Below are 22,926 nucleotides of genomic sequence, written 5' to 3'. Positions count from 1 at the left end.
ATATTGCCATGCAATTAAAGCAGAAAGAATGCTAATTTAGTTTGAATTTCAAACTAGGTGAGAAAAAAAGAGTGAAAAAAAGTCACTTGTTACTATAGTAAACATAATTCAGCCTAATTTCCACTCAATCTTCTCAACTTTACATGTGTTTACATGGGAAAGCATTAAAATTTTTCTTAAGAGAGGAGAAATAATCTTAAAAAAAGATCTTGAAAATGAATGAAAGTTAAAAAATAAGCAATAATTATCAAATTACTCTGTTCTCAAGTGTGATACTCTCAATGTCAGTGTCACAGTGGACATTACCAACAACCATGGAAGAGCAGGATTAAATAGACTTTATATATATATTAGAGACTATATATATACACATATATTAGGAAAACTACATGCTTTCTAAACAGTAAAACATCAGAAATAAATTTTTATAATAAAGAGACCTACATATATAAGTATATGAATAAAAATGTATAATGTAGATAATATGTATTATGTGTTTAGATAGTAAATCACCAGAGAGTAAATAATTTTTAGCAGTAAAGACAAATTAAGGTTTAAGATTTGGGATGCATTTCCTTCTCAGCAAATGCTAAGTAGTATTTTATCTGTGCTGTATTCCTTTCTTGAACTGTTTCCTGACCCGAGATTACCTAATTGCCCTACTGGCCCTAAAATAGCACAGCATTTGACTCATTATCTACCAGTCATGCTAGCCTTATTCATGTGAGCCACAAACACAATGAAGATGAGATCTTAGGTCAATATTTCATCTGTTACAAATAACCACCTAATAACTGGTTCATAATGAAATGTCTTTTGCTGTGAAGGAAAACCCAGCAAATATCTTGTCTGAGGATGTATCTCATAGATTAATCTTTCCTTAGCCTAATTGACCACTTCCACTGCCTCTCTGTGACTGGAAGGAAAGCAGTGACTCTAGTCAGAGAGAAGACACGGTTCTATCCAGCTCCCACTTCTTGACTCTTCTCAACAGATTGGTCAACCTGTCCTTTATGTCTCTACCTATAGAATATATTTTAAAAGGTCAGTCAATCCTCTATAAAATTATTTTCCCCTTCTAGTTAATTTAGTTAATTTGTACCTGTTTCAAAATGTTGAAAGTAGGAAAGGCTAACGCACTGGGCCATTGCTTCTGACTCGACTGTATGGTTTAGTTACTGAAAAACGATGAGCTACTCCATGACGAAGACTAATTTGTTCTGAAATGCTATACTCACTTGGTTTAATTCAAACCAATGATAGATATACTTTGGTGAATTTTTGTGACAAAAATCAGTATTTCTATGATTAAACGATGTCTACCAGGGCACATAATCCTATTTTAGGCAACTATATTTTAGGCACTATTTCCCAATGAGTTAACAGAAAATGTATCATATTTGAAAATGAGAGGTTGCCCAGATTAAAAATCTGGAAAACAATCATGACAATTGGGGGAAAAAAACCATTTTGTGCATTTGTTTGGTACAGGAGATTTCTAGTTTCTAACCAAAATATCATAGAACAGTGTGTAAGATAAACATTTTGTGAGGATATACAAACATAACACAGAAACGATCACTAAAATCCAACTTTCGTTTTGAGATTTTTTTCGGTAAGGTGTTTAAAGTCTTTGGGTCTTTACAGCTAAACCCAGTTTTGATCAAGCTCTCTAAGAAACCCACAAAATGGTAAGTTACTACAGCGCAATATTTCTAATAAACAACTGTGTACTGAATATTGAAACTGCACGTGAAAGATATTTAAAGGATTTGGATGTGGAGTGATGTGGGAATGGAAACATCATCTTGAGGATTACGGATCCATATCTTTGTTCTTGCCTTCTTTTTCTCCCCTCAGTCTGTTCTTTGACCTAAAAAGAAAAAGGCTGAGACCTACACCAAAGTAAATAAAACTATGGTGGGGGTGGTTTCAAACACTAACCCTGCGGCCACAGCCCGACACTTGATTTCTTGAGGGTTCCTTCGCCCGACCGGTTGAAACTGCTGTGTTCTTCCTCCTTCGGACGCGCTGCTTTCCCACGGCGTCCCCTGCGGCCCTATCAGGACAGCGTCGCCGCAGAAACCGCAGAGGCTGCCGGGAGACGCGGAAGGAGCCTAACCAGGCCGCAAAGGCTGTAGGGAGGCTGGGCTATAGGTCCGTGGGCCGGAGAGGAGCGGGCTGAAACCGAGGAAGCTGTGGCTTAGCCCTGAACGGAGCCGTCTGAAGTGCAGCTGTCAGAACCCCAGTGTCTTCTCAGAAGTTTTGGGGAGATGAACTGGGTCGGGGGCTCCAGGTGAGTCGTGCTGCTGGAGCTTGAGACTGTAGCCTTGCGTCCCTGGACGTGCATTCCCGTCATGGCGCCTCTTTCCTAGGCCTCGGAGGGGAGGGCACAGCCTTGCCTGGGGGCAACTTGCTAGGAGAGGTCTTTTAATCTTCCCCAAGCCGGGGGACCCTAGCGCCATGTCTCTGCTCTTAAACCGAAAGCAGCTCAGCTTTTCCCCCACTGTCTTTCCAAAAGCTTCACATGTGGGGCCCGCCGTGGGTGAGGTTCTCTGCTCTCCCTCCCCCGCCTCCCGGGTCCTCCTCCTCTAATGAGACCTCTGAGCAGCTGAGCCCTCTTCTCGCCCCTGCTTCTCCCTTTTTGAAGGGATTTCTTTGCGTCAATATATCGTCTTTGCACAAATTTGTAAGGCGTTATGGAAGAGGCCATTCCCTGCTGCCCTTAAATCCATTGGTGGGGGCTCGTATCCACCATAAATCCAATTTAGTTTGTTTTTGCAAGGGAGGGAAAGTGAAGCGTTTTTTGCTTTAACTTACAAGAGAATTTGCAATTTGTTTTGTATTTAGAATTGATCACATAAAGGAGGATGAGTTGACAATTTAGCTTTATGTAACCTGTTCATTGCTGTTGACCTTCAAGTCCACTAGGATGGAAATCATGTGGGCCTGTAATTTCGTTTGATCAAATTCCCTGACGAAAAGAATTGTTTTGATTGAAACATTAAGCCATTAAATACAATTTTTGTCACAAGTAGACCCAGGACAGTGATGATATGGTTAGAATATAACACATTTAAATTATTAGGAATTTTATAAGAGGAAAGACAGCTTTTGTGTTCAAGTATTGTAACGATGTCTGATAATTTTAGCAATAGCATTTATCCTGTTGAAGATATGTTAGCATCGTATTTTAGAAGTTTATCTGATTTATTCCTAGCTAATGTTCTAGCATCATGCTTCCACTTTGGAGAAAAGTGAAAACTCACTTACAAACGTCACACAATTTAGTTGATACATGATTATAATTTGATGTTTTTGAATTCTTTAAAATGTGAATATTAAATGAGATAGAAAATCATCTTACAAACGCTTAAGCAGTATTAAAATATAGGTGCTATTATTATTCTGTCATATAACTTCTGGTTATTCAGGGAGTAGTATTTTGGTTGCTAGTGGGAGGATGCAAAAGCAATGTACTGCAGGAAACGTGTAGTCTAGGATTGTGTTTCTCAAAATGAGGTAGTGCTGCACCTGGAGATATTAGGTACCAGGGGGTTAAGAAACCACAGAAGAAACGTGACACATCTCCCTGGAGCATCAGTTTTATTCACAGATCGGAGGAAAATATATTTTTTAATTTAAGTAAACATGGATATGTTATAGAGTAAAAGGCAAAACTTGTGTGAAGTTGTAAGAGAAAATATGGAATTTTAAATAAATTTTCTTGGGGAGGTTGGGCTCGTTAGGGTCAAACTCCAGATTGGTAATGAAAAAATGAGTGTGTCCACTTTGTACTATCCCAGCAAACAAAGGTAGACAAGATTAGTTGATCATGGCGCTCTGACCATGAGGCCGTAAGGGCCTCAGAATCTGAGACAGTGCTTAGTAATCACTAGCAGTTGATTGGAGCTGCTATAGAGTAGAAGTTTTAATCCTTGTCTCAGACCATCCTTGAGTACTTGTTTATTTCCCTCTGTTGTAGGATTAGTTTTTGTTTGAAAATTTTGAGAACTGTTAGGAACTTAAAATACAGACGAGTAACTAGAGAACATTTACAAAGCTCTCTCAGAGCTGCTCCATCAGAGAATTCGGCATTAATTAATTCAACAAATACGTTTTTACTTGCCTCCCTGTTTAGGGCATTGTCAAGCTGTATAGTGGGATTCAAAAGAGAAAAAGATAAAACTTTGGACCACAAAAAGAATTTATGGTAGAATGGTGAGATTTGAATTAGGTGAATGATTTTAAGACTAGATAGTTAAATGGTACTTAATATATAACAAGTGCTGTTCTAAGAACTTTTTGTATATTAGCTCATTTACTCTTAAGAAGAACCCTATGAGGTATGTACAAATGTTATCCTCATTTTACTGATAGGGAAACTGAGGCACTGTTAATGTTAAGTGGCTTGCCCAAGGTCACCCAGCTAATCAATGACAGTTATTTGAGAACCATATGCTTAATGGCTATGCTGTGCTATGCAGTGTAGAAATACGAGTATTGTGAAAGTGGCACATGTAGAGGGCTATGGATATTTAGAGAACAGAGAAATTACCTTAAACCTTGAAGGATAACAGTGTTGCACAGAACAAGCGCTACAGAGAAACAATGAAACACAGGTTCTTAAAAGCTGAAAAGGAAGTGAGATAAATAATTATCAAATTGGAGACCTAGTTTTTACCAAGGCTTCTTAGAAGAGATGGGTTGGGAGGGCAGTATTAAAGAACCTGAAAGGATTATTTGGCAGACAGTAGATTGGTCTGCATTAAGACAGGAAAACACTTGCAAAGAGGCTTTATACCTTTTTTCCAAGGAAATGAATGAAGCAGGCTATAGCAAGTTTGTATTTTGGTTGTAGCAACCTGATCGTATACACTAAATCAAACCAGGGTATTCTTGTTGTGTATTATAGGGACCTGATATACAGTTTAATTGCGGAATCATTTGATAGGAGCGTCTTTACAATTGCAAAGGTCTTTGCAAGTTTTCTTGGCATAAAAGAAACTTGGCATTTAACTTTTTGCTGCTCTTCTGTTTGGGGAGTCTACCAGTCACATGTAAGATTTTTTTTTGTGAGGGAAGGGACTGGTGGCTAGGGAAGAAATAAGCTTTCCTTATTTTGATTTTTAAATTACTTGGTTTGGCTTTAGTGTTATGCTTTGTGGACGTCTTTGAAGATATAACATTTCATTTCAAACAAAGTCTCATTTAGGGTAAAGAGATTTGGTCTAAGCTGAAACTAATTGACATATCTATGATAGCAGTTCCCAGTCTACTTCCCTGAAACTTGCTAATCAGCCATAATGTCAGATTTTCCAATTTAATGGGTTCTTTCTTTTTTTCCTAAAATTATATTCTTTTTTGGACTTAAAATGCCCCTCCCATTTTAAGTCCTTTCTTTTTTTCTCCCCCTGCTTTTTCTTCCCAAATCCCCCCAGTACATATTTTAGTTGGGGCATGTGGGACGCCACCTCAGTGTGACCTGATGAGCGGTGCCATGTCCACGCCCGGGATCTGAACCAGTGAAACGCTGGGCCACCTAAGCAGAGGACGCGAACTTAACCACTCGGCCACGGGGCTGGTCCCAAGTCCTTTCTTGACAAAATTAAAAATATGAATCATTTGTCAGTCTTACCAATTAAATAAATTTTTTTTTTTTAGTTGTCTGGGAATCATTGACCTAGAACTCTAATCTTTGTTTTGTACTTTTACGTCAGCACTGAGACCCTGTGTTTTCCTAGTCACATTGAGTTGTAAATTTGAAAGAGGACAGGTATAAGCACTGATCTTTTTAATTTGGAAAAGATTCTCTTTTATTTTCAGTATTTGGTGATTGACGACTTGTTTCACCAAATTCATAGCCACCTCAGACATGAAGGTGGTAGTAAGAGAAGAGAGAAAGGAGAAGATAAAGATGTGACCAGTCTTTGGGCCTCGATATGCTATTCAGAATGGGATCAACTATAGATCTGAAATACAGCACTATACATTCAGTGTAAGAAGACTTTTTGTTTTAATTGGAGGAGGTTTATTTCTATAACTTAGATTGAAGAATGCAACCCGTGTCATAAGAAGGCACAGATAAAATCCTGTTTGAATTTAGGTGAAGGAGAGGTTTGCATTTGTAAATGTAGGCCTAGAATATTCACCTGTGCAAAGTATTTAGTGAGTGCTATGTACCAGGCACTGTGCCAGGTCAGAGTATAAAGTAACTGAAATTTAGTCTCTTTCTGAGAGATTTATAGCTTATTGGGGGGGGGGAATATGACATTCCATAAAGTTTGAAAATGTTGAAAGATCAGGGGCCAGAATATATGATTTAAAAAAAACAGTGTGAACAATAGTAGAACATAGGAAAGTTTTAGCTGAGAGTTTGGCAAATCAGAAACAAGGCTAAAGGAAAGTTTGATGGAGAAAAAGAATAAAATAAATGTTATGTAAATAGTTGGAGATAAGATTACTTATTTAAATACTTAAAAATGTGTATATGTGTCTGCGTGATGGTGAGGTTGAAAACCAGACTGAGAAGTTGAAATTTGATCTGTTGGATATTGAGGAGTCATTCAAATTCAGAAGTACCACAGTGAAAGTAGTATTCTATGACTGTTTGTTTGTGGTGCTAGTGGTGTGTAGTTTGGAATATAGTGGTGAAAGACTCCAAGACAGTGATACCAGTTAGGATTCTTCTGGGGAAAAATAATGAATACTATTTTTCCATTTTCTTGTATGACTATATATTTTCCAGATCAAATCAAAACCAGTCCTAGGGCTGGCGCGGTGGCCGAGTGGTTAAGTTCGTGCGCTCTGCTTCGGCGGCCCGGGGTTTCACCAGTTCGAATCCTGGGCGCGGACATAGCACTGCTCATCAGACTATGCTGAGGTGGTGTCCCACATGCCACAGCTGGAAGGACCCACAACTAAAAATACACAACGATGTACTGGGGGTCTTTGGGAGAAAAAGGAAAAATAAAATCTTTAAAAGCAAAACAACCCCCCAAAAAGCAAGCAAAAACACCAGTCCTATGTGAATTTGGGTTAATTATTAAACCTCTCTGTATAGGAGCAGATCAGGTTGTGAGGGACCTTCATAATGGAAAAAAGAATACAAAATTGTGACTACAAAATTAGGTATAGGGCTTGGAAGGGGAATATGCAGATGAAGGGCTCTGAACTTAAGTTTAATTAGCTTTACAATAAATTCTCTTTACTGTGAATTAGCCTCTGTCCCTGCATCTCTTTCTTCATCTGTTAAATGGGGATAACACTTAAATGTACGGTGAACATCATCCCAGTTTGCCTAGGACAGTCATGGTTTATGCCTGTGATCCTAGTGGCACGCCCAGTTTAGCATTTGTTTTCGGAGTTTTTGTTTTTTAATTAAATATAAGCTACCATTAATGGTTCCGTTAAAATGAACCCAGATAGATTCAGTGAACATCCTTTTTTTTATTTTAACCTCTGCCATGGTCTGTATTAGTGCATGAGCAACGTGTGCGGTGAAGAACGTTCTCACTTTAACATGTGGTTAAATCTGAAGACATCCAATGATAACCCAGGCCTGGCACTTTCCAGATAGAAAGTAGCTAACAGCTTCTTTTAAAGATAGCATGAAGGGCACTTGCTGATAAAGTGTGCTGAGACATGAGTGGCTGGGTACAACTAACTTGCTGGATGGGATGGGAGAAGTATTTAATGCTGCTGTCTCTGCTAGCCACTTGTACCAGCTAGTTGTAACATTGCATTCTAAGGTCTGAGAGATTTGTATAGCCGCCATGCCTGGGAGTGGGGTCAATAGGAAACATGGAAAATTTTAGATTAGGTGTAAGTGAAATATTTGCTAGGAATAGAGGCTAATCAGTCCTGTCAGAGTGCCTACAAAGAGTAGTAGGAATGTTGTTGCTACAGTGGTTTTGTCAACAACCGTTTCCTTTTTCATAGTGTTTAGTAATGCTTTTGTAACCTTTTGGCAGCAGGGAGCTCAAATAAAGGAAAATTAATGCTTAATGATAAATACTGATGTTTTGTTTTTCATTTGAGTTGATGAATCTATAACTAGTACACAAAATGTTTGCCAGCATTTAGCATCTCTCATGGTCACATGACAATCTGAATGCCCAAATCTGCTGAAAAAGCATCAGGAGTTACTTTCAGATTTGGTAGTTATTTTAAGGAGATTATAGCTGCAGACAATAGTTTGACGCATGTAACTGCAGAACATTAAAGATAAAATTATTTCTGCAATGATAATATAAATAGAAATTTGATGGATCATAGCATCTTGGGTAAAACAGGACTCTTACTAAATTATGTAACCTGTGTAGCCAAGATACACTTGGAATTGGTTGTAGTTCATGTATATTTCACAGTTGTAGTCAAAGAGGCTTGATATTTTACTGAACAAAGCTACAGTTGTCAAAATTTTCATTTTTTTATATGCACAGTTAATGTAACTGAATTACACTGTTTTTGAGACAATACTGATGTTGAATCCAAAAAAGAATACTTTGGCGTGTTGTTATAAGCTTGCTTTCTTTGTTGCCTTTTATTAATTGGATTTCATAAACATTTGACTCTTTGAAGAGTTACTTGATAAATCAATCTATGTATCCTGCATTGTTATTGAACATTTTTGCAAGCAAGTCCTCTAAATTTTGATGACATTTTATTCAAAAACAGTTGAAAATATTTATTCAAAATATCCCATAAATGGAGTGAAAAACTTCAACTTTAGAAGCTTTTAGTGAATTATAATTGTTGAAATAAAGTTTTTAAGATTTAATTGTGAATAACCTGAAATACACATCTGTGTTGGGCTATCATTCACAATCTAAGATCTCTTCCATTGTATGACCCAGGAGATGGCTGTTCATGTTTATCATTACAGCCTGTAACTATGAAACAATATTTTCCATGTGAAAGTACTATAAGAATTCAATCTCTAAGAACTTATTTTAATTAGGCTCTGTATTCTGAATATTAGGTGGATTTCTGCCTCATCGATTGACACTTTTTTTCTCAATACCATACCTTTTGTAATTCATATTACTCTAAAAACTTTTTCTTGTATTGCAAGAGAAGAATTTATATGAAAGCCATAGCATTCTAATGTATATCATTACTATTCCTGACACATCAGGTGGACCTGCTTTAGTTTTGTGGAAAACCAACCTAAGTACTTTTTCTAGGCTAGTTACTGTCCTGAATCTTAATAAGTCTGCTAGCTAACAATGTTAACATTATGATGTCTTAGGTTAATATTAATTTCACTGTGACACAAGCCATAAAATAATTTTTTCAATTGTTAGTTATTGCTTTATTAATTTTGTTTACATTTTTCACTTTGAATCACACTTAAGATGTTATTACAAGATTGTAACAATCTGGAAACGGTTTCTTTTGCATGGCACCTCGCCACTAAAAAGATAAACTAAGCAGAAAAATAAAAAGCAAAACAAAATAAACAAAAAAGAAAATTCAAGACTAGCTGACAGTTAAGATATGTGACACCCATAGTATTTAATCCCTAATGTAGTTTCAACATCTCCTGCGTACTCCATGTAAAATGTACGTTCGTGTTGTTCTTGATGTTTCCTTGACCACATTACTGCCTGTCTTTTTTTTTTTTAAAGAAAGTATTTCTTTAGCGTTTTCCTTTAAATCTTTGCTTACTAGAAAGAATGGCAAGGGGCAGAATGCCCTGTTATATTTTTGTAGTCAGTATGGTTTTATTTCTTCCTTTCTCTCTCTCTTCTTTCCTTCTCCCCTTCCCTCCCTTCTCTTCTCTTCTTTCCCTTTCTTAACCTCTTTACACTTCTCTATTTTACTTTATTCTTTCTATCTTAATGAAGAATAAGGTAGTGTAATCTATATCCCTGCTTCCCACAATTGATAACTTGTGGAGTGTTCTATGAAGAAGTTATGGCCTTTTGATTTTATTTTCAGTATGTAGCTATAATGGCAACTAATATTGTTCACTTAAACTTTTACTGAAAGAGATGGTTGCAATATATTTCTTTAAAAATCCATTTTCTAGAATAACATAGTAATTACTGTTAAAGAGATGAGCTTCATTCCCACCTCCCCACACCTAAATCTCTGGTAATTTAAATTTCCGGACAAAAATTAGAGAAACTCTTAAAATTGTTTTTTATAAAGTGCATATAAATTTCATGAAGAAACTGATGTTTGAATGGGGTCTTGAAGGTATTGAAAGTTTTCAGTACAAAATATGGTGGGAGGAGTCTCCATATATGGAGAAGAAAAACTATATTTTCATTTGGTCGGGTGTTGGAATACATGAAACGCAGGAATGGAAAACAAAGTTGAAATCTAAGTTGGGGCAGGCAATGGAAGTCACGTCCCTAAGTGATAATCAGAGCTGTGTTTTATTGCTATTACCAATGTAGTAAGAAATATAGGAGAACATTTGCATAAAATCAAGGAGACTCTTTAATGTATAATTATGGTAGCTAGCTACATACTTAATATTGCAGTAGTCAAAGTAGCAAATGACTTCTGAGGATTCACATTTTATATATAGCAAGCTATTTTAATTATCTGCACGTTTTTCTTTTTCTCAGATATAAAATTCCATCTAGTTTACCCCATTATTTGGGGATATATTCATTTGTTCTCCCGTCTTTTCTATCTTATTTTTTTCTACCTTTATTGAGGTATAATGGACAAATAAAATTGTAAGATATTTAAAGTATACCATGTGATGGTTTCATATATGCATACATTGTGAAAGTTAATTAACACATCCATCACCTCAGATATTTCTCTTTTTTGGTGAGAACATTTAAGTTCTACTCTCTTAACAGATTTCAATTATACAATACAATGTTATTTTGTATTAACAAATGGTATGGTTACCATGTTATCCTCAGAACTTATTCATCTTATAACTTAAAGTTTGTATGCTTTTACCAACCTCTCCCTATTTACCTGACCCCCCAGCAACCACTTGTCTGTTCTCTGTTTCTATGATTTTAACTTTTTTTTAGATTCCACATATAAGTGGTACCATGTCCTATTTGTCTCTGTCTGCCTTAATTATCTAATGCCTTCCAGGTTCATCCATGTTATCACAAATGACAGGATTTCTTTCTTTTTTTTGTGAGGAAGATTGGCCCAGAGCTAACATCTGTTGCCAATCTCTCTCTTTTTGCTTGAGAAGATTGTTGCTGAGTTAATATCTGTGCCAGTCTTCTTCTACTTTTTGTGTGGGATGCAGCCACAGCATGGCTTGACACGTGGTGCTAGGTCTGTGCCTGGGATCTGAACCTGTGAACCCCGGGCTCCCAAAGTACAGCATGCGAACTTGACCACTATGCTGCTGGGCTGGCCCAGGATTTCTTTCTTTTAAAAGGGTGAATGATATTCCATGGTGTATATATATACCAAATTTTCTTGATCCATTCATCCATTGATGTACTCTTAATCTGCTTCATACCTTGGTTGTTGTGAATAAGGCTCCTATGAACATGGGAGTACAGATATCTGTTTGAGATGTTGATTTCTCTTTGGATATATACCCAGAATTGGTGCTGCTCGATCAAATGGTAGTTCTTTTAATTTCTTGAAGAACCTCCATGCTGTTTTCCATAATGGCTGCACCAATTTATATTCCCACCAATAGTGCACAAGGGTTCCCTTTTCTCCACATCCTAATATTTGTTCTCTCTTTTCTTTTTGATGCATGTCATCCTAAAGGACATGAGGTGATAAATCATTGTGGTTTTGATTTGCATTTCCCTGAGCGTTAGTGATATTGAGCACCTTTTCCTGTACCTGTTGATCATTTGCATGTCTCTTTTGAAAAATGCCTATTTACGTCCTTTGCCCATTTTTTAACTAGGTTATTTGTTTTTTGCTGTTGAGTAGTATGAGTTCCTCATATTGTGGATATTAAACTCTTATCAGATATAAGATTTGCAAATATTTTCTCCAATTCCATAGGTTCCCTTTTCATTTTGTTGATGGTTTCCTTTGCTGTGCAGAAGCTTTGTAGTTTGATGTAGTCCCACTTTTTAATTTTTGCTTTTGGTGTCAAATCCAAAAAATCATTGCCGAAACCAATTTCAAGGAGCTTACCCCCTGTGTTTGCTTCTAGGAATTTTATGGTTTCAGGTCTTATATTCAAGTCTTTAATCCATTTAGAGTTGATGTTTGTGTACAGTGTAAGATAACGGTTACAGTTTCATTCTTTTGCATGTGACTGTCTAGTTTTCCCAACACTATTTATTGAAGAAACGGTCCTTTCCCCACTGTGTATTCTTGGTTCCTTTGTGATAAATTGAATGACCATATATTTCTGGCTTATTTCTGGATATTCTATTCCGTTGGTCTGTCTGGCTGTTTCTATGCCAATACCATACAGTTTGATTACTGTCACTTTGTAATATAGTTTGAAATCAGGAAGTATGATGCCTCCAGCTTTCTTCTTTCTCAATTATGCCTTGGCTATTTGGGATCTTTTGTGGTTCCATACAAATAATAGGGTTGTCTGTTTTATTTTTGTGAAAAATGCCACTAGAATTTTGATAGGGATTGCATTAAATCTGATATGTCATTTGATTTCTGGGCTTTCAATTCTGTTCCATTGATCTGTAGGTCTGTTTTTTCACCAGTACCATCCTGTTTTGATTACTATAGCTTTGTAGTATATTTTGAAATCAGGGATTGTGATGCCTCCAGCTTAATTCTTTTTTCTCAGTATTGCTTTAGCTGTTTGGGGTCTTTTGTTGCCCCATATGAATTTTAGGATTCTTTGTTCTATTTCTGTGAAGAATGTCATTGGGATTCTGATTGGGATTGTATTGAATCTGCAGATTGCTTTAGGGAGTATGGACATTTTAACTGTATTTATTCTTCCGATCCATGTGCACGGAATATCTTTCCATTTCTTTATGTCTTTATCAATTTCTTTCAATAAAGCCTTAATAGTTTTCATTGTATAGGTCTTTCACCTTCTTGGTTAAATTTATTCCTAGAAATTTTATTCTTTTTGTTGTGATTGCAAATAGTATTGTATTCTTGAGTTCTCTTTCTCTTAGTTTGTAATTAGAGTACAGAAATGCAAATGATTTTTGCAAGTTCATTTTGTACCCTGCCATTTTTCTGTTATTGTTGATTATTTCTAATAGCTTTCCAATGGATTCTTTAGGGTTTTCTATATATAAAATCATGTCGTTTGCAAACAGTGAGCATTTCACTTCTTCATTACCTATTTGGATACCCTTTACTTCTTTTTCTTGCCTAATTGCTCTGGCTATACCTCCAGTACTATTTTGAATACGAGTGGTGAGGGTGCGCACCCTTGTCCTGTTTCTGTTCTCAGAGGGATGGCTTTTAGTTTTTCCCCGTTGAGTATGATGTTGGCTTGGGTTTGTCATATATGGCCTGTATTATGTTGAGATACTTTCCTTCTATACCCATTTTATTGAGAGTTTTCATCATAAATGGATGTTAGATCTTGTGAAATGCTTTCTCTGCATCTGAGATGATCACGTTTTTTATTCCTCATTTTGTTAATTTGGTGTATCGCATTGATCGATTTGTGGATGTTGAACCATCCCTGTGTCCCTGGTATAAATCCCACTTGATCATGGTGTATGGTCCTTTTAAGATTTTGCTGTATTCGGTTTGCCAGTATTTTGTTGAGGAGTTTTGTATCTCTGTTCATCAGCAAAATTGGCCCGTAATTTTCTTTTTTTGTGTTATCCTTGTCTGGCTTTGGTATCAGCTTGATGTTGGCCTTGTAGAATGACTTACGAAGTATGCAGTCTTTTTCAATTTTTTGAAATAGTTTGAGAAGGATAGGTATTAAATCTTTGAATGTTTGGTGGAATTCTTAAGAGAAGCCACCTGGTCCTGGACTTTTATTTTTTGGGAGGATTTTGATTACTGTTTCAATCTCTTTACTTGTGATTGGTCTTTTTAATTCTCTATATCTTCTTGATTCAGCTTTGGCAGATTGTATGAGTCTAAGAATTTATCCATTTCTTCTGGATTTTGCAATTTGTTGGCATATAGTTTTCATAGTATTCTCTTATGATCCTTTGTATTTCTGTGGTATCGGTTAATTTCTCCTCTTTCATTTCTAATTTTATTTGAGCCTCCTCTCTTTTTTCCTTAGTGAGTCTGGCTAAGGGTTTGTCAATTTTATCTTCTCAAGGAACTAGCACTTGGTCGTTGATCCTTTCTACCATTTTTGTGGCTTCAATTTCATTTATTTTTGCTCTAATTGTTATTATTTCCCTCCTTCTGCTAACTTTGGGTTTTGTTTGTTCTTCTTTTTCTATTTCTGTTACGTGCAGTTTAAAAGTGCTTACTTGAGATTTTTCTTGTTTTTTAAGGTGAGCCTGTGTTGCTATGATTTTCCCTCCTAGGACCACTTTTGCTGCGTCCCATGAGTTGGTGTGGTATAATGTATTTTCATTTTCATTTGTCTCCAGATATCTTTTGATTTCTCCTGTAATTTCTTCAATGATCCATTGGTTGTGCAGTACTATGTTGTTTAGCCTCCACATATCTGTCACTTTCGTAGCTTTTTTCTTGTAGTTGGTTTCTAGTTTCATAGCATTATGGTCACAAAAGATGCTTGATATGATTTCAGTCTTCTTAAATTTATTAAGGCTTGCCTTCTTTCCCAACATATGGTCTATCTTTGAGAATGTTCCATGTGCACTTGAGAAGAATGTGTATTCTGCTGTTTTTATATATGTTCTATTAAGTCCATCTGGTCTAGTTTTTCATTTAATTCCATTATTTCCTTGTTGACTTTCTGTCTAGATGATCTATCCATTGATCTAAGTGGGGTTTAGGTCCCCTACTATTATTATGTAGTAGTTCACTTCTCCTTTTAGGTTTGTTAATAGTTACTTTATGTACTTTGGTGCTCCTATGTTGGTTGCATCCAAATGTGTATTTCTTATTGTAAATTACAATATCACAATGATCAATCTGTTGTTCAAAGTGGGGTTTTGAAGTCCCCTGCTATTGTTTATTGCTGCCTATTTCTCCTTTTAGTTCTGTTTATATTTGCTTTATATATTTAGGTGCTCCAATGTTGGGTGCATAAATATTTACAGTTTTTGTATCCTTTTGATGAATTGACTCCTTTATCATTTTGTAATGGCCTTTGCTGTCTCTTGTTACAGTCTTTGTCTTCAAGTCTATTTTGTCTGAGAATTATGCTACCATAGCTTTTGGTTTCCCTTTGCATGTAATATCTTTTTCCATCCCTTTACTTTCAGTCTGTTTGTGTCCGTAATGCTGAGATGAGTCTCTTGTAGGCAACATATATTTGGGTCATGTTTTTTACTCCTTTCAGCCAAAAAATATTTACATTTAAAGTAATTATTTACATGGATGGACTTACCATGGCCGTTTTGTTGTTTTCTGGTTGTTTTGTAATTCTTCTATTCCTTTCTTCCTCTCTTGTTCTCTTCCTGTGTGATTTGATGATTTTCTCTATGGTATACTTTGATAACTTTCTCTTTGTCTTGTATATCTCCTCTAGCCTTTTACTTTGTGGTTACCATGAGGCTTACTTAAAACATACTTGCCTGCTCACTCCATGTTGAACCCTGAGGGGATAGCTCTGGTGAGTGCTGCATTCCTGTTAAGAATGCTTATTTATTTGCCATAGTCTTGTGGGTCCTGTGGACACAAGCCCATTGGCTTTCAGAGCTAGGTGTTTTGGGAGTCTGTCTGTTTGGTGAGAGTCTTAAAATTTGGAGCACTAGATGTGGAGGTCAAACCCTTTGCTTCTCAGGGAGAAGGTGGAGTTGGGGATTCCCTTCTGACTGTATGGCATTGTGGCAGGGGTGGGGATTATGATGAGAGTGTGTCTCAGCCTTTCCTACCTGTTTCAACCTGGGTATTTTTGCATTTGTCCCGTGTGTACGAGTCGCTAGTCTAGTTTCTGGATCTCTTTCAGAGAGAATGCTCCAAGTGTAGCTGTACATTTGGTGTGTCTGTGGGAAGAGGGGAGCTCAAGATCCTCCTATATCATCATCTTGGTCAACACTTGGGGGAGAAAAAAAAACAATTTTACAGTTTTATTTTAAGTTAGCCTAAGCAAAACTGTTAGAAGCAACTATTAGGACTATATATATATATATATTTTTTTTCCACTGACATAGCCAAGTAAAAAGTCACTTGGATTGTCAACTAGTTTAATTTTAATCTGCATCTCTTTAGTGGACATTTGTACTCACTGGCAGCCAAGCATCTGAGCCCCTTATCTATGTGTGGGGGTATTTCCTACCTTATGAGTTTTGGTGATAGGCACAGACCACCTCCCTATGTGGAATCTTGGGGAAAAAACCCAGACATTTGTTTCACTATGCTTTGCAGCTAGCAAATAGGCATGTGACCTAAGCTGAGACTTAGATGCTCTTGTCCTGTACTTTGAATTAGAAGCTAGTAACACAAAGAAGTAGGGACTACAGAGCTTCTATTGTAGTTGGAAGCAGTTGCAAGAGCTGCAGCAGGATTGAATTTTAATGCCAGTGATGCCAGGGGGTGGTGTTCACTGTCCAGGAGTGGAACTGGTGCAGTCAGTGGTGTTTAGTGTTCACCAGTGCTGGCAGTGGTGTTCTTAGGAGGCTAATTATGGCTTGATTTTGACTATGATGCCACAGCTCCCTAGACTTCCTTGTTCTTGCCAGGTGCCAAACGTGCTTCCTCAGCCTTGTTGACATGTTTGTTGGTTACCTGATTTTCTTTTAATAAATTTATTTTCTGTTTAAATTAACCAAAGGAGCTTTCAATTTCTTGTAACTTAAGAATCCTAACTGATGCAGTTTTCTTTTCTAGTGCAGGTAATTGAGAGTGACTATATTTGGTAAAACATTTAGACATATAGTACTATTTAGTAGCATTGGTTGCCTTAATAATAATTTAAAATGTTCTTTTTATGAAATTGCCTTTGACTTATACGTTAGGATCTTTTTTCACTTTCACTGTGGTCTAGTATTAGTAGGCTAATCTAGCAATTGGTCTTGAAATCCTAATTAATTTTTCCTTAGGCACATAGGAATAGGGATTATGGAGTACGTAGAATTTGGTGAGAGCCCTAAGAGCGTCCTGGATAATGGAAAATCAGCCTGGAGTAAAATCACTTGATTTATACATATATGAAGACTGTGTTTAGGCTTTGGCTAGTCCCTAATTCTATTGATCTTTATAATGTGGGAACTTCTTATAGAATTGATTTTTCTTCCTACTGTCTCTGTAATCTGGATTGTTTAATACTGCTGGCTCTGTCATACTTCTTATATTTCAGGACTTTGAAAAGTCACTTTGCTTTCTCTTTTTTTGAGGAAGATTAGCTCTGAGCTAACTGCTGCCAATCCTCCTCTTTTTGCTGAGGAAGACTGGCCCTGAGCTAACATCTGTGCACATCTTCCTCTACTTTATACGTGGGACGCCTCCCACGGCATGGCTTGCCAGGCGGTTCCATGTCCAACCCTGGGATCCGAACCGGTGAAACCCAGGCTGCCAAAGCGGAATACGCACACTTAACTGCTGCACCACCGGTCCAGCCCCCACTTTGCTTTCTTTGCCTTAAGTTTTAAAATGATGGAGAATAAACTAATCTCTAATGTCCTCTCTAGCCTTAGCGTTTGATGGGTCAATGAAATGTGATTTATTTCCTTTTTCTTTTCTAAAGTTTGAATGCCAGCAGTGCACTTATGCTGCGTGGATCTGGGCAGATCAAATTCTTTGCTCAGTGAACTCAAAATGGTCAATTAAGACATAGCTATTTGGAAGTATGTTAAAGTACAAGTTCAGTAAGTACCAAAGTCTGGGGGTATTCAGTAACTGTCATTCATGTAGTTTATGAAAATCATTTGGAAAATGAACAGCTTTGTATATTCACAGTTGAAATTCTTGGAAGACAGTATAATATCTGGTTGAAAACTTCAAAACCAAAATGCTTAGGTTTCAGTCTGGCTCTACCATTTATTAGCAGTGTGACCTTGGGCAAGTTACTTAACCTCTCTGCATCTTAGTTTCTTCATCAGTAAAATGGGGATAAAAATAGAACCTACCTTACAGAGTTCCTGTGAAGATTAAATGAGTTTGTACACGTAAAGTATCTGAAGTGTCTAGAAAGGTGCAAGACATATGGTACTCATCATTAGCAATTATTATTTTCATGTTATTATATAATCTCATGTAGCTAAAATACATTTTGTCATTTTACTTATAATTCTTGTATAAATCTTGAATTTGAGATCATAGTTTCATGTATATCCAAAAGATTTATTGTGCATATCCGCTTATCTTGTCATGAATGTTTTATGGCATTCTACTATTATTAATAGAGCAAATAATTTATAACCATTAAATATTGCACTATCATGGGATTCGTTGCAGTGTTTGGCACAGAGATCATAGTTGTGAAGCACATCCATAAAAGCTAGCTGTGTTTTAAAGAAGTTATGAGATTTCAAGTATGCATAGCTGATATAGTAATGTAACTGAATTGCTCTAATAATAAACTTAACATTTCTTTCAATCCTATATAGATTTTGGTCCTTTCTCTACTTCCTGTTGATAGAAGTAGAATATTGAAATACAAGGAAAATTAAAATGGCAGCATTGACCAAGAATAGTGCTATCATATGAGAATGTTTCAGTGGTACCTCCTTGCCAATGCATTGATTTCTCATTGCTTATCTTGATTTTATAATTCAGATGTATTTTATGCTTCATTATTAATGATAGGTGTAGAGTCTTTCTTATTAGCTCTTGGATTTTCTATCTAAGAAAATTTTGTGAAACAGTATATACTATAACATTTGAGAACATTTTCATAGTTTCTTTTCATAAAATAGCATAATTATCACTATACTTTTAGATTTTAATTCCAAATCTTTAATTCAACTAAAATGACATCATTTTATTTTATTTATGTATTTATTTTGGTGAGGAAGATTGGCCCTGAGCTAATATCTGGTTCCCATCTTCCTCTTTTTGCTTGAGGAACATTGTCCCTGAGCTAACATCTGTGCCAATCTTCCTCTATTTTGTATGTGGGATGCTGCCACAGCATGGCATGATGAGCAGTGTGTAGGGCCGTGCCTGGGATCTGAACCCAGGAACCCTGGGCCACCAAGGTGGAGCATGTGAACTTAACCAGTTTGCCACCAGGCTGGCTCAACAATCATTTTAGAGACCATTTCTTTAATCATTGTGTTTTTTATCCTGTTTCCTTTTTCAGGACCAGGGTTCTGATCAAGCAGGAAAGGAGAAAGCAAAAGGTAAAGAGAATATGTTTATTTGTGTTAGCTTTATGAAAAAAGTGATCTTCTAAAGCATTTTTCCAAGGGTAATAACTAAGTGAAATTGGAAGACTCTCTTCCTTTAGCCTTCTCAACCTTGTAGATAGGTTGATAACCAACCATTTTGCTTAGGCAGAGACTTAAGGACCTTGTTGATTCTTGTTGTCATTCTAGTTCCAAGATGTATCCCAAGTCTGATAACTTCTCACTACCTATACTATTAGCACCCTGATTCAAATCGTCATCATTTATTGCCTAGAGTAGTATAATGGCCTTATAACCTACCACCTTTTTTTGTTTTTTAATTACATTGATCATTACACAGTAAAGTTGAGCACGTATGTACATTACAGCTCAGCAGTATATATCTGAGTGAAACTCTTCCACTTGTGAACTTTGAGACATGTACAAGCTTGTTTGGATATTGTTGTTGTTAAGTAGCAAACAAAAAAAAGAGAGAGAAGGAGGAGAAAGAGAGAAAGAAGGACGGGGAGGAGGAAGGAAAGGGGACCACCCAAATGTCCATTAGCAGTAAAATGGTTAAGCAAATAGTGGCATACCCAAGTAATGATGGAGCAGTGAAAATGTTTCAACTACGCGTAATTAGTGTGGATGAATCTCAAAAACATAAAGTTGGATAAAGAAAGCAACTCACAGAAGAATACAAGCAGTAAGATTCCGTGTACAAAAAGTTCCAAAACAGAACAAATATGTTCGAAGGTAGTAAAATTTAAAGAAAAGCAAGGGAGTGATTATTATGAAAGCAGGATAGTTGTTAACTCAGTGAATTGATGCTTCATTGTAAATTTAACTTGTATTTCCTTGATTACTAATGAGACTGACTATCTTGTCATTCAGGTTTCCTCTTTTGTCAGGTACTTTTCCAAGTAGTTTTTTCATTTTTTATTTGAGTTGTTTGTCTTTTTCTTATTGTGTCTATGTATTTAGGAATTATTTGTCAGGTATATTTGTCCTTTGGCTTTTAATTTTAGTTTTTCAATCCTGTCTTTGAAGAAAAGTTCTTAATTTTAATGTAATTGAATTTATCACTGTTTTTCTGCTTTATCTTTTACTCCTTTGTAGTCTGTGACACAGTGGTTAGTATGATCTTTTAAAGGCACAAATCAGAATTTATCATTCCCCAGCTTAAAAGCCTCAATTGCTTTTCATTGCTCTTAGAATGAAATCTGATTTTACCAAAGTCTAAAAGAACCAGAAGGATCTGCACCCTGCCTGCCTCTCTGACCTTGTTTCTTACTACTTGTCCTATTCATTTTATTTCAGCCACACTGACCTTCTTTCTGCCACTGTTCTTTGTCTGGAATAGTCTCCCTCGAGATATTTGCATGTCTGGCTTGTCAACATTTGAGTCTCAGCAAAAGTATGTCCTCTTAGATTGGCCTTCTCTGATCACTACATCTAAATAGCTCCCTGCCCTCCAAATGCTGTCTCTCCTTTACCCTCTTTAATTTGTCACTCTTTCATAATCCTATATTTTCTTAGAAATTTGTTTATTCTGTCCCCCCATTAAAATATCTTCATGAGAAGAAGGATTTTACCACGTTTGTTCATTTTCTATCTCCTGTGCCTTGAACTCTCTCTAGCAATAACATAGACACTCAATAATAAATAAACTATGAATGAAGGCTGTCCCAAGACTGTTTTTAAAAAGTAATCTAACTCTATCTGGATCATTCTTTTGAATATTTGTCAGAAAGGGAAAGACACATGGCTCTTCCCAAGGTGTTGATCTCTAATCGTGTCACTTTTCTCTTCTTTGAAAATTTCATACCTTCCTTTACCTCCCCAAACCTCTCTTTCCCAACACTATTCTTTATCCCTTCATGCTCGTTAAATGACCTTGTATCATAGTTCAGAGGAAATAGAAGCTATCAGATGAGAATTATCTCAAATTTCTACCACCAGTTCTATAAACCACCTTCCTTCTTCATCCATCTTCTCTTTCCCTCCTCTAACTACAGAAGTAATTCCCTCTGATCAAAGGAAGGTCTCTCTGTCTGTGATCTGGATTCCATTTACTTCCGCTTTCCATTGATATTTACACATACTGAATTTTCTCCTATTAGACAAGTAAAGGTGTCTCTGGGTCCTTTCTCTTTCCTGCTATGCCCTTTCACTCTCATCTCCCATTTGTTCCTTGGTCCACTTCACTGTACAGCTCTTACTAGTGTCAAAATTGAACTTTATAAATCATACAGACAGAAAATCAATAAGGAAATATTGGTCTTAAATGACACATTAGACCAGATGGACTTACTAGATATATGCAGAGCGTTCTATCCCAAAACAGCAGAATACACATCTTTTCAAGTCGGTCGGAACATTTTCCAGGATAGAGCATATGTTAGGCCACAAAACAAGTCTCAGTAAATTGAAGAAGATTGAAATCATATTAAACATCTTTTCTGAGCACCATGGTATGAGACTAGAAATCAACTACAAGAAGAAAACTGGAAATAACAAAACATGGAGTCTAAACAACATGCTGCTTAACAACCAGTGTGTCATTGAAGAAATCAAAGAGCAAGTAAATGATACATGTCTACCTAAGGAAGTAAGAAAAATCTCAGATAAACAGTCTAATCTTACAACTAAAGGAACTAGAAAAGGAAGAACGAACAAAACCCAAAATTAGTAGAAGGAAGGAAATCGTAAAGATCAGAGCAGAAATAAATAGAAACTGAAAAAATACCATAGAAAAGATCAATGAAACTAAGAGCTGGTTCTTTGAAAAGGTAATTGATAAACCTTTAGCCAGACTCATCTAGAAAAAAAAAGAGGCCCCAAATACGTAAAATCAGAAATGAAAGAGAAGTTATGTCTGACACCTCAGAAATGCAAATATCATGATATTACTATGAACAATTAGATGCCAGCAAATTATACAACCTAAAAGAAATAGATAAATTCCTAGAAACATACAGTCTTCTAAGACTGAATCAGGAAGAAATAGAACATCTGAACAGACTGATTACTAATAATAAATTGCCTCAGTAGTCAAAAATCTCCCAAGAAACAGAAGTCTAGGACCAGATGGTTCCACAGGTGAATTCTGCCAAACATTTAAAGAATTAATACCTGTCCTTCTCAAACTATTTCAAAAAATTGAAGAGGGAGGAATGCTTCCAAACTCATTCTATGAGGCCAACATTACCCTGATACCAAAACCAGACAAAGACACTACAAAAAGAGAAAATTATAGGCCAATATCCCTGATGAATGTAGATGCAAAAATCCTCAGCAAAATATTAGCAGACTAAAATCAACAATACATTAAAAGGATCATACACCATGATTAAGTGGGATTTTTTCCTAGGCATGCAAGGATGGTCAGTATGCACACGTTAGTCATTGTGATATGCCACATAAACAAAGCAAAGAATAAAAATTGTATGATTATCTCAATAGATGCAGAAATAGCTTTTGACAAAATTCAACATCCATTTATGATAAAAATTCTCAACAACGTGGGTATAGAGAGAACCTACCTCAACATAGTAAAGGCTGTATGTGACAAACCCACAGCTAATATCATATTCGATGGTGTAAAGCTGAAAGCATTTCTTCTAAGATCAGAAACAAGACAAGGATGCCCACTCTC

At 36.4% G+C, this 22,926-nt stretch overlaps 1 protein-coding gene and 1 pseudogene across 50 annotated transcripts in view; one reads left to right on the top strand and one right to left on the bottom strand.

Moving 5' to 3' along the window:
- LOC138919032 (ATP-binding cassette sub-family D member 2-like) overlaps window positions 1-2,106 on the bottom strand; it is a 333,145-nt gene extending 331,039 nt beyond the window's left edge. For all 50 annotated transcript variants that reach the window (XM_070242944.1, XM_070242945.1, XM_070242959.1 and 47 more), the window contains exon 1: window positions 1,945-2,106. The gene's annotated coding sequence lies outside the window, so the exon portion shown is untranslated. The remainder of the gene's footprint in view (window positions 1-1,944) is intronic.
- A 7-nt stretch (window positions 2,107-2,113) lies between these two features.
- LOC138919033 (regulator of DNA class I crossover intermediates 1-like) overlaps window positions 2,114-22,926 on the top strand; it is a 76,339-nt pseudogene continuing 55,526 nt past the window's right edge.

This window comes from Equus caballus, chromosome 19 (assembly GCF_041296265.1).
Source record: "Equus caballus isolate H_3958 breed thoroughbred chromosome 19, TB-T2T, whole genome shotgun sequence".
NCBI lineage: Eukaryota > Metazoa > Chordata > Mammalia > Perissodactyla > Equidae > Equus > Equus caballus.
This window is presented reverse-complemented; position numbering and strand designations above follow the sequence as displayed.